This window comes from Neophocaena asiaeorientalis, unplaced genomic scaffold (assembly GCF_003031525.2).
Source record: "Neophocaena asiaeorientalis asiaeorientalis breed wild unplaced genomic scaffold, Neophocaena_asiaeorientalis_V1.1 scaffold110, whole genome shotgun sequence".
In the NCBI taxonomy this organism is placed as follows: domain Eukaryota; kingdom Metazoa; phylum Chordata; class Mammalia; order Artiodactyla; family Phocoenidae; genus Neophocaena; species Neophocaena asiaeorientalis.
The window spans coordinates 5,947,302-5,960,171 of NW_020175053.1; the positions used below are offsets into that span (position 1 = coordinate 5,947,302).

The 12,870-nt window shown below is 42.0% G+C and overlaps 1 long non-coding RNA gene across 1 annotated transcript; it reads left to right on the forward strand.

Moving 5' to 3' along the window:
* The first annotated feature begins 1,069 nt into the window (after positions 1–1,069).
* LOC112412180 (uncharacterized) lies at positions 1,070–12,121 on the forward strand. The gene is made up of 2 exons (XR_003005747.1): positions 1,070–1,249; positions 10,642–12,121. It is a non-coding gene; the product is annotated as an uncharacterized LOC112412180 (long non-coding RNA).
* The last annotated feature ends 749 nt before the right edge of the window (positions 12,122–12,870 follow it).

Sequence of the window (12,870 nt, forward strand, 5' to 3'; positions counted from 1 at the left end):
GATTTGTAGAATTAATACTATTTCTATTTTAAATGTTTGGCAGAATTCACAGATGGCTTTTTTTTGTTGTTGTTGTTTGTAGGTTCTCAACTGTGAATTCAAATTCTTTAATAGATATAGGACTATTCAGTTTATCTATTTTCCTTTGAGTTTTTATTTATATCTTTCAAAGAATTGGTCCATATCATGTAAGTTTTTCAATTTATAAGTATATATTCCTTTATAATCCTTTTAATGTCTGAGAGGACTGTAGTGATGACCTTCTACCTTCCTGACACTGGTAATTTGAGTTTTGAGGTTTTTTTAATATAAATTTATTTATTTTATTTATTTATTTTTGGCTCTGTTGGGTCTTTGTTGCTGCACGTTGCAGTGGCTTCTCTTGTTGCGGAACATGGGCTCTTGAGTGCAGGCTCAGTACTTGTGGTGCAAAGGCTTAGTTGCTCCACAGCATGTGGGATCTTCCCCGACCAGGGCTCCAACCTGTGTCCCCTGCATTGGCAGGCGGATTCTTAGCCACTGTGCCACCAGGGAAGTCCCTCTTTTAATTTTATGAATGAGGTTTTCCACCCAGTAGAAATCTTTAATTTTATGAAGTCCACAGAATCCCTTGTTTTTCTTTCTGGGTTGCTTGTTTGTGTTGTGTGTTAAAACCACAAAGCTCGTGAACTATATGATCAAACCCAAGCTCATGTCAATTTTCTTTTATGCTTTCTTCTATAATTTTGAATAGTTTTGCATTTAAAATTTGTCCATGAATAATTTTGAGTGAATTTGGTGTAAGTTGTAAAGTTTGCGTCTACATTTATTTCATTCCATATGGTTTCCAATTCATTGTTCTTCAACTATTTTTAGAAAAGTTATGGGATATTGTCTCCATTTCAGTTTGAATTTCCACAGTGTAATGGATTCAGCAGTTCTGCCAGCAGGCGGTGCTGTCTCCAGTGACCTGGGAGGGAGGCACGGCCTGCACTTCCCTCACTAACCACAGGGTGGCGCTGAGCTCGCCTCTCTGACCCACAGCGCATGCGCGCTCTCTGCCGGCTCGGCTCGAGCGCAGCGGAGAGGAGTTGTGTCTCCGCAGGCACCACGGGAGCTTTGGCTGGGGCGCCGGGGTCAGCTTCTCTGCTGATAAGAGCTCAGTCTCCTTAGGACTTGCTGGGGTTTCGGCTTCAGGACAAAGTGGAGCTGCGTCCACGCTGACGGGAGCTGGGTTTCCTGACGACCCAGACGATGCTGGGAGGAAAAGGTGAGAAAAATTGAGAAGTGAGGAGAAGCTTCCTGTGGGTGGCTGACTGCTGAGGGGCGGGGGTCTGTTTTCAGACGACCCAGAGGGGCTTGATGTGGAAAGCTGGTGTGCAGTGTAGCCGGTATGCAGTGTGCAGTGTAGCCGGTTTGGTGTCCAGTGTAGCCGGTGTGAGTTATGGGGTGTCCAGTTTTCCCAGCACTGTTTATTGTGGGGGCTGTCCTTCCCCTTGGTGTGTCCTTGGCCCTTTGTCATAAATTAACGGACCCCACCCGTATGGGTTTAATTCTGGGCTTTCTGTCCTGTTCCTCTGGTCCCTGTGCCTGTTTTTGTGCCAATTCTGCACTGTTTTGGTGACTGTAGCTTCTCAATAGACTGTGAAGTTAGGGAGGGAGATGCCTCCAGCCTGTTCTCCTTTCTCAGGGTCGCTTTGGCTATTCGGGGTCCTTTGTGGTTCCACACAAATATTAGGAGGATTTGCTCTATTTCTGTGGAAGTTACCATTGGAATTTCAGGAGGGCTTGCATTTAGTGTGTACATTGCTTTGGGTAGAATGGGCATTTTAACAACAGTAATTCTTGCATTCCATGACCACGGGGTATCTTTCCATTAATTTGTGTCTTCTTCAATTTCTTCATCAATGTCTTAAAGTTTTCAGTGTACAGGTCTTTCACATCCTTGGTTAAATTTATTCCTTGGTATTTTGTTCTTTCTGATGCAATTGTAAATAGGGTTTTTTTCTCTCTTTCTGATGGTTCATTATTAGTGTTTAGAAACACAATTGATTTTTGTGTGTTGATTTTGCATCTTTACATTTATTATTTCTAATAATTTTTTGGTGGAATGATGTGGAAAATTGGAATCCCACTGTTTCTACCACATCCAGGTCATCCACAACAGGGAAGAAAGGGAAGTCCTTTATATTGGGAAGTCCTAATATAGTTTCTAAATTACATGTGGACTTTGGGTGAACTGGATCTGGGTAAGGCTTGCCTCTATATGGAAGTTTGATGTTTTCTCTGCTTTTCTGGCATGGTTTTGACATGGTGTTCTGAAAAGTAATTTACTTTCCAATAATTTCAAACATACAACTTTAGATACATAAAAGCAAGTCTTGTATCTTGATTAAATATATTCCTAAATATTAATGTTGACATTATTTAAAATGGAATTGTTTTCATAAGTTCTTTTCAGATTATTTATTGCTAGTATATACGTATAAGATACGATTTTTGTGAATTGACATTTTTTTCCTATAACTTTGCTGAATTATTGACTAGTCAAATAATTTTTTGTTGTTATAGGAAGTTTTATATGTAAGATGGTGTGATCTGTGTTCTGTGAATAGACAGTTGTAATTTTTCCATTCACACATGGATGCCTTTTCTTTCTTTCCTCAAAACTCTGGGTAGAACTTCCAGTATGTTATTAACAGTGGTGAAAGCCAGCTTACTGGGCTTGTTCTTGATTTCAGGAGTAAATCTTTTAGTTTTTAGCATTGAGCGTGATGTTTGCTGTGGCTTTGTATACTACTCTTTTTCATATTGAACAAATTTCCTTTTATTCCTACTTTCTTGAGTGTTTGTGTCATGAAATAGCACTGGATTTTGATTATAGCTTCTTCTGCAATAATTGATATGATCATGTGTTTTTACTTCACACCTTTACAGTTGTTCAATACATTGCATAGTTTTGTTTTTTTAATTTTATTTATTTTTGGCTGCGTTGGTCTTTGTTGCCGCGTGCAGGCTTTCTCCAGTTGTGGTGAGTGGGGGTTACTCTTCGTTTTGGTGCACAGGCTTCAGTAGTTGTGGCACATGGGCTCAGTAGTTGTGGCTTACAGGCTCTAGAGCGCAGGCACAGTAGTTGTGGCGCACGGGCTTAGTTGCTCCGCGGCATGTGGGATCTTCCCGGACCAGGGCTTGAACCCGTGTCCCCTGCATTGGCAGGCAGATTCTTAACCGCTGCGCCACCAGGGAAGCCCTTCTTGATCTTTTAACAGGGTTTAGTCCCACTCTGTCCCTGCCATAAAAATGTCCAATGTCCAGTTATTTACCCTATTTCTGTTGATGGTTTTTTCGAGGTGCAGGTCTCGAAATATAGACAGGAGTCCAGTCATAAATCTGTAGTCCTGGAGCCCGTTTGTCTCTTGCTTCAGGAAATGTAAACAGGGGGCTGGTAATGAATGTCTGGCCTGGAGCCCGTCTTCTTCTCACCCCAAGAAGTGTGAACAGGAGGCCAGTTGTAAATGTCTAGCCTGGAGCCCATCTATCTCCTGCGTGATACTCTTTAGGGGTAGCACTGCCGGATCATACGGTAGATCCTTTTTCATCTTTTATAGGCACTTCCATAATGTTCTCTGTAGTGGTTGTAACCGTTTACATCTCCCTAGGACCATAAAAGTATTTCCTTTTCTCCATGCTTTCTCCACCGTTTATTCATTGTCGATTTTTGATGATGGCCTCTCAGACGGGAGCCAGGTGATCCCTCATTTTAGTTGTGATTTGCATGTCTCTGCTAACCGCTATGTTGAGAATGTTCTTATGGGGTGTCTATTCATAATCAGGGTGAGTAGAATTTACCTGTTGAAATTGCCTTCTTGAAAGTGTGCCCTGTTTTCAGTTATTTTCGAACACTTAGACCTGGACATTGTTTGAGGGCAAGTATCATTTAGAGCACAGCAGGCCTTGTGAAAATTAAGTGCCCCCAACCAATCGCTTTCAGGTTGCTTTTGTGGGAAACGGCCACAAGGTGGCAGAATTTCCTTGGGCCCAACTCTGGTTGCCCCGGCAACCAGAGCCTTAGGGGAAATCCTGTTGGGGGTTGTAAATTAGAGTGGAATATGCCAGAACAAACACCCAAATCTTGTGTCTCATTAACACTTTTTAAATTAGATTAATTTTTATTTTTTATTGCAGTAACATCGATATACAAGGTTGTGTTTGTTGTAGGGCTAGAGAATATTTTTCCGTTAAACATATACATATATCTATGCATGTTCGGCTTCTTTTCCCATAATGGTTATTAAAGAGTGTTGATAGACTTCCTTTGGTATACACAGATCCTTGTTGAAGATCTGTTTTGTATGTAATAGTTTGTATTTGTTAATCCCATCCTCCTAATTTATCCCTTGCCCCTTTCTGTCCCCTTTCGTAACCATATGTTCGCTTTTTAAGTCCCCGAGTCTGTTTATCTTTTCTAAATTATTTCAATGGTGTGTATTTTTAGATTCCAACTATAAGTGATGTCATAATATTTGTCTTTCTGATTCTGACTTACTTAGTATGATTATCTCTAGTTTTCTCTACGTTCCTGCAAATGGAATTATTTCATTCTTTTACATGGCGGAGTCATATACCATTGTATACATGTATCACACCTTTTTTATCTGTCCATGGACATTTTGTATGTCTCCACATCTTGGGTATTGTAAATGGTGCTGCAGTGCGCGCTTGGGTACATGTCTGTTTGAATTCTGGTATTCTCTGCATATAGTCTTAGGGGTAGCACTGCAGATCATATGGTAGATACTTTTTTACATTTTAAAGGCACTTCCCATAATGGTTATTAGAGAGTGTTGATAGACTTCCTTTGGTATACACAGATCCTTGTTGAAGATCTGTTTTGTATGTAATCATATGGTAGATTCTTTTTTACATTTTAAAGGCACTTCCATAATGTTCCCTATAGTGTCTCTTACCGTTTACATCCCACAAGCAGCATAAAAACATTTCCTTTTCTGAATGCTCTCTTCACCATTTATCATTGTCGCTTTTTGATGATGTTTATTCACACCGGTGCCAGGTGATCCCTTGTTGTAGTTTTGATTTGCATGTCTCTGCTTATTGCTATATTGAGCATGTTCTTATGGGCTGTTTTTATTCATAATCAGTGTGAGTAGAATTTACCTGTTGAAATTGCCTTCTTGAAAGTGTGCTGTGTTTTCAGTTATTTTTGAACACTTTGGCCTGGACATTATTTGAGGGCAAATAATATTTAGAGCCCAGCAGTCCTTGTGAATATTAAGTGCCCATAAGCAATCGCTTTCAGGTTGTTTTTTGGGAAAGGGCTACCAGGCGGCAGGATTACCTCGGACCCAACTCTGCCCCGGCTACCAGAGCCTGAGGGGAAACCCTGTTTGTGGCTTGTCAATTGGAGAGGAATGTGCCAGAACAAACACCCAAATCTTGTGTCTCATTACCAATTTTTAAATTCGATTAATTTTTTTATTGGAGTGACATTTATATAGACTGTTGTATATGTTGCAGGTATACAGAATCATTTTCATTTATACATATACGTATGTCTGTGCATGTTCAGCTTCTTTTCGCATAATGGTTATGAGAGTGTTGTAAGCCCTTCCTTGGTATACATAGATCCTTGTTGAATATCTGTTTTATATGAAATAGGTTATATTTGTTAATCCCTTTCTCCTAATTTATCCCTTGTTCCCTTCGGTCCCCTTTGGTAACCATGTTTGCTTTTTTTTTTTTTTTTTTCTGTATGGGGGCCTCTCCCGTTGAGGAGCACAGGCTTCGGACGCGCAGGCTCAGCGGCCATGGCTCATGGGCCCAGCCGCTCCGCAGCATGTGGGATCTTCCCAGACCGGGGCACGAACCCGTGTCCCCTGCATCGGCAGGTGGACTCTCAACCACTGTGCCACCAGGGAAGCCCCATGTTTGCTTCTTAAGTCCCTGAGTCTATTTATATTTTCTAAATTATTTCAATGGTACATATTTTTAGATTCCAACTATAAGTGATATCATATAATATTTGTCTTTCTGATTCTGACTTACTTCACTTAGTATGATTATCTCTGGTTTTCTCTATGTTCCTGCAAATGGCATTAATTCATTCTTTTACATAGCGGAGTCAGATACCATTGTGTACATGTATCACATCTTTTTTATCTGTTCATCTGTCCATGGACATTTTGTATGTCGCCACATCTTGGATATTGTAAATGGTGCTGCAGTGCACGCTTGGGTGCACGTGTCTTTTCGAATTCTGGTTTTCTCCGCATATTCTCTTAGGGGTAGCACTGCCGGATCATATGGTAGATCCTTTTTTACCTTTTAAAGCCACTTCCGTAATGTTCTCTATAGTGGCTCTTACCATTTACATCCCACAAGCAACATAAAACCATGTCCTTTCTCCATGCTCTTTCCACCATTTATTCATTGTAAATTTGGGTAATGGTGTTTTAGACCAGTGCAAGCTGATCCCTCATTGTAGTTTTGATTTGCATGTGTCTGCTAACTGCTATGTTGAGCATGTTTCTTGTGCTGTTATTCTTCATAAACAGTGTGAGTAGAATTTACCTGTTGAAATTGCCTTCCGGGAAGTGTGCCGTGTTTTCAATTATTTTCAAACATTTAGGCCTGGACATATTTTGAGGACAAGTGTCATTTAGAGCCCAGCAGTCCTTGTGAATATTAAATGCCCATAATTAATCGTTTTGAGGTTGCTTTTGCGGGAAACAGCCACAAGGCGGCAGAATCTCCTCGGGCCCAACTCTGGTTGCCCCGGCAACCAGAGCCTTCGTGGAAATCCTGTTTGGGGCTTGTAAATTGGAGTGGAATGTGCCAGAACAAACACCCAAATTTTGTCTCATTACCACTTTTTTTTTTTTTTGGATGCATAGAACTGATTAGCTTTTATTCATGTTACAAAGAGTTGTTTTCTTTACAAAAATTATCTTTCTGTCTTCTTTTTTTTTAACATCTTTATTGGAGTATAATTGCTTTACAATGGTGTGTTAGTTTCTGCTTTATAACAAAGTGAATCAGCTATACATATTCATTTATCCCCATATCTCTTCCGTCTTATGTCTCCCTCCCTCCCACCCTCCCTATCCCACCCCTCTAGGTGGTCACAAAGCACCAAGCTGATCTCCTTGTGCTATGCACTATGCTATTCCCACTAGCCATCTGTTTTACATTTGGTAGTGTATATATGTCCATGCCACTCTCTCACTTCGTCCCAGCTTACCCTTCCCCCTCCCCATGTCCTCAAGTCCACTCTCTAGCAGGTCTGTGTCTTTTTTCCCATCCTGCCCCTAGGTTCTTCATGATCTTTTTTTTTTTTAGATTCCATATATATGTGTTAGCATACGGTATTTGTTTTTCTCTTTCTGACTTACTTCACTCTGTATGACAGACTCTAGGTCCATCCACCTCACTACAAATAACTCGATTTCGTTTCTTTTTATGGCTGAGTAATATTCCATTGTATATATGTGCCACATCTTCTTTATGCATTCATCTGTCGATGGACACTTAGGTTGCTTCCATGTCCTTGCTATTGTAAATAGAGCTGCAGTGAACATTGTGGTACATGACTCTTTTTGAATTATGCTTTTCTCAGGGTATATGCCCAGTAGTGGGATTGCTATGTCGTATGGTAGTTCTGTTTTTAGTATTTTAAGTAACCTCCATACTGTTCTCCATAGTGGCTGTATCAATTTACATTCCCACCAACAGTGCAAGGGGGTTCCCTTTTCTCCACACCCTCTCCAGCATTTATTGTTTGTAGATTTTTTGATGATGGCCATTCTGACTGGTGTGAGATGATATCTCATTGTAGTTTTGATTTGTATTTCTCTAATGATTAATGATGTTGAGCATTGTTTCTTGTGTTTGCTGGCAATCTGTTTATCTTCTTTGGAGAAATGTCTATTTAGGTCTTCTGCCAATTTTTGGATTGGGTTGTTTGTTTTTGTGATATTTCATTACCACTTTTTAAATTACATTAATTGGGCTTCCCTGGTGGCGCAGTGGTTAAGAATTGCCTGCCAATGCAGGGAACATGGGTTCGAGCCCTGGTCTGGGAAGATCCCACATGCTGCGAAGCAACTAAGCCCATGCGCCACAACTACTAAGCCTGTGCTCTAGAGCCGGTGAGCCACAGCTACTGAAGCCTGTGCGCCTAGAGCCCATGCTCCGCAATAAGAGAAGCCCTCGCAATGAGAAGCCCGCACACTGCAATGAAGACCCAACTCAGCCAGAAATAAAATAAATAAAATAAATCTATTTAAAAAATAATAAATTACATTAATTTTTATTTTTTATTGGAGTAACACAGATATACAATGTTGTGTTGTTTGTGGGTATAGAGAATCTTTTTCCTTTAAACATTTACATATATCTATGCCTCTTCGGCTTCTTTTCCCATATAGGTTATTAGAGTTGATAGCTCTTCTTTGGTATACGTAAGACCTTGCTCCATATCTTTTTTAAAATTTATTTATTTTATTTATTTATTTTTGGCTGCCTTGGGTCTTTGTTGCTGTGCTCAGGCTTTCTCTAGTTGCGGCGAGTGGGGGTACTCTTCGTTGCAGCGTGCGGGCTTCTCATTGCTATGGCTTCTCTTGTTGCGGAGCATGGGCTCTAGGTGTGTGGGCTTCAATAGTGGTGGTGTGTGGGCTCAGTAGTTGTGGCTCACAGGCTTTAGAGTGCAGGCTCAGTAGTTGTGGTGCGCAGGCTTAGTTGCTCTGCAGCATGTGGGATCTTCCCAGACTAGGGCTTGAACCCATGAGGGGAAGCCCCATATCTTTTTTATATGAAATAATTTGAATTTATTAATCCCATCCTCTTAATTAATCCCTGACCCCTTCTGTCCACTTTGGTAACCATATATTTTCTTTTTAAATCCCTGAGTGTGTTTATGTTTTCTCAATTATTTCAATGGTGTTTATTTTTAGATTCCACTTATAAGTGATATCATGATATTTATCTTTCTGATTCTGACTTACTTTACATAATCTGATTACCTCTAGGTTTATCTATGTTCCAGCAAATGGCATTATCTCATTCTTTTACATGGCGGAATGATACCATTGTGTACACGTATCACATCTTTTTTATCTGTTCATCTGTCCGTGGACATTTTGTATGTCTCCACGTGTTCGGTATTGTAAATGGTGCTGCAGTGCATGCTTGGGTGCATGTGTCTTTTTGATTTCCAGTATTCTCTGCATATAGTCTTAGAGGTAGCACTGCCAGATCATATGGTAGCACTATTTTTACTTTTTAAACGCAGTTCCATAATGTTCTCTGTAGTGGCTGTTACCATTTACATCCCACCATCACCATAAAAGGGTTTCCTTTTCTCCATACCCTCTACACCATTGATTCATTGTCAGTTTTTGATAATGGTTATTTACACCGGTGCCAGTGATCCCTCGGTGTAGTTTTGATTTGCATGTCTCTGCTAATTGCTATGTAGAGCATGTTCTGATGGGCTGTTTTTATTCATAATCAGTGTTGAGTAGAATTTACCTGTCGAAATTGCCTTCTGGAAAGAGTGCCATGTCTTCAATTATTTTCGAACTTTTAGGCCTGGATCTTTTTTGAGGGCAAGTATCATTTAGAGCCCAGCAGTTGCTGTGAATATCATTACCCATAAACAATCTTTTTGAGGTTGCTTTTGTGGGAAACGGCCACAAATAGCAGGATTTCCTCAGGCCCAACTGTGTTTATCCCGGCAACCAGAGCCTTAGGAAAAATCCTCTTTGGCCCTTGTAAGTTAGAGTGGAATGTACCAGAACATACACCCAAATCGTCTCTCTCATTATCATTTTTAAATTAGATTAATTTTTATTTTATTTGGAGTAACATTGATATACAATGTTGTGTATTTTGTAGGAAAGAGAATCTTCTCCGTTATGCGTGTACATATATCTATGCATCTTTTGCTTCCTTTCCCATGTAGGTTATTAGAGAGCATTGATAGCCCTTCCTTTGTGTACATAGATACTTGTTGAATATCTGTTTTATATGAAATAGTTTGTATTTGTTAATCCCATCATCCTAATTTATCCCTTGGCTTCTTTTTTTTTACGGTTTTCTTGGAAAGGTTTTTTACTGTATTTTTATTTAAGGTATGTATAACTCTAAATTATATAATTATAAATTTCACCTATTCTATTACATGGTTCTACCTATTTTGACAAATGTATATAGTTATGTAAAAACCACCACAATCAAGATATAGAACAATTGCATTATGCTAGGAAATTCTCCCATACTCACTTGTAGTCAGTCCCTCCCCCACTTCTTAGCCACTGATCTATTTTCTGTCCCTGTAGTCTTATCTTTACAAGAATATTATATAAATGGAGTCATACAGTATGCATCCTTTTGAGCCTGGCTTCTTTCACTTAGGATACTATGTTAGAGAATCATTGTGTGCCCTTTGGTAACCATATGTTTGGTTTTTTTTTTTTTTTTATTCAAGACCCATTTATTCTCTAGTTCTGCCACAGGGAGACACCCTCCTTGAAAAGGCGTTAAATCCTTCCGTTCACTTTAACACCTTGTGCTGAAAACACGTGTTCCAAGTTTTCAACTATGAGATCCACATTCTTAAAGCACTAATTCTTAAACCTCATCTAGATTTCTCCCCTTGGATGGGGGAAGATGACCCAAACACAGCGAAGAGCAGCTCAGAACTGTGAGCTCTGCTTGCCCAGAAGACTTTGCAGCTCCCCTGACCACCCGGCTGGAGCCAGGATTAGGGCCTTGAGACGAGGAGCACCTGCTGGGCTGCCGCCACTGCCACCGGCCCCCTAACTCCTGTCCTCTTCACTGGCTTGCTGTCACCTCTAGTTTCCCTGGAGTTTGGGGATTCCAGACGGTCTCTGCTCACACTTCTGCATCACACCTGCTGCCTCAGCACTGCTGATCCACACCAAGGGGGAAAAGCACGCAGAACTGCTTTTCAACACACCAACGTTCCACATAAAAGTTATTTTATAAGCCTGCAGGTTCTTTTTCATCAGAGGACATTCCCAAGGCCATGACTTCCCCCGGCTCCCCACTGCCCTTGCCGGCTGACTGGACATGCTTGGTCACGGTGCTGAGTCGGGCACACGCCCCGGCTCCACTCAGGCGCCCTCTCCTGGAGGACTGAGGGCAGTGCCCTGGGCTCATCAGCAGGATCTGTCCTGAAGCCAGTCCGAGAGTGACACGAGCCACACCTGCAGGTCTGTTCCACTGACCAGCCGCACAGGACCGAGCTGGGCCCACGGACCTTGGTCTGGATTGTGTTGGCTGGTCATTCTTGCCTAGGTTCACAGGCCAAAAGCCAGTGTCCTTCCTTTCCTGCTCATCACTGCACCAGCGGCTCACTCCTACCTGCTGCCGTCACACGCCTGGCAACCTCGTGTTCCGGGGCCAGCCAAGAACTGAGACCCCAGCAGGCCCCTAGTTCCCAGCAGTCAAATTCCCCATTAAACTACTGCTGCCTAGCCGTGTTCTCGAGGCTTCAGAGCCGGGAAAGTGCGGAGAGCGTAGCAAGCCGCGGCGCCCCCATCCCCGGACCTGTGATGCACCGCGGAGGCGCCGGAACCTCGTCGCACCGCACCCCCCGCCCCAACACAAGCGACATCTGCGCCCACCTGTCCCGGGGACCTGGGCGCACCTCCGGCCACCGCGACCCTGGACGGAGACGCGGGCGCAGGGCTCGGCCGGCGGCGGAAGCTGGGGCGGGCGGGGATCCCGGCTCTGGCCCTGGCCCCGAGGCTTCGTGGGCCCTCCAAGCCCACCTCCGTCCCCGCTGCCCGGGAAGCTATATGTAACTTTTTAATACCATTTTCTAGTAAAAGGAACCAGAGCTCTTCGAAGAAATGGCTGACACTAGGACTGAGACAGTAAATATATGAGCCAGGCCAATCTTGAATCTTGTATCAGAAAGTAAGGAAGTACCAAGAAAACAAATCCACAGGATGAAATGATGTCAAAGGAAAACAATGGAAAGAGCTCGCAGTAGCCAAAGTGGGAATGAACTTAGCAACCAAATCTGGATTGCTGGATAATAACACAAAGTTTAAAAAATAAAAAAACTATCCATAGGTGTCCATGTTGGTAAAAATAAGTAACTGCCTAGGGTTTTTTATGAATGGGGTTGAATAGAAATCTCCTATGTAGAAGAATTCCAAATAATTGATGTAGACACTCAGCCATCCACGGAGTGTGGAGGTGGAGCTAACTCCTGCCTCCATAGGTGCTGGTTCCCAGTGTGACTTCCTCCTAAGGAAGTATGGAAATGGAAAAAAATTAACTTCATTGTGGAGAAATCTGACAAGCACTACCTCAGGCAGGTAACCAAAGTTAATATTAACAGTGATAAGTTGCCTTGAGAGCCTGTTCCCTTGATATAAAGTGATGAGAAATCACTTTACCTCTGTGATCTGCTTACTCAAAACCCATAACTCAAGCCTAATCATGAGAAAAACACCAAGTAAAACCCAGCACAGGACAGTCTACAAAATACCTGACCAGACCTCCTCACCAATGTCAGTGTCATAGAAACAAGGAGAGTCTGAGAAACTGTGAAAGCCCAGAAGGGCCTAAACAGACATGATGAGTAAATGTCACATGATACCCTGGATGGCATCCTGGAAGACAAAAAGTTAGAATGAAGGAAACCCAAATGAAATATGGACTTCAGTTAATAATAAGGTATTGATATTTGTTCACTAATTGTGACAATTCTGTAGAAAACACTCTCTTGCAATGTGATCTGGTCTCTCGCCAATCCTTTGTCCTGCTTTGGGGTGGCCCCATTCACAGGAACAGTCTCTCTCACTGCATCCAGGGCCTCCTGGAGCAACTCCAGGCTGA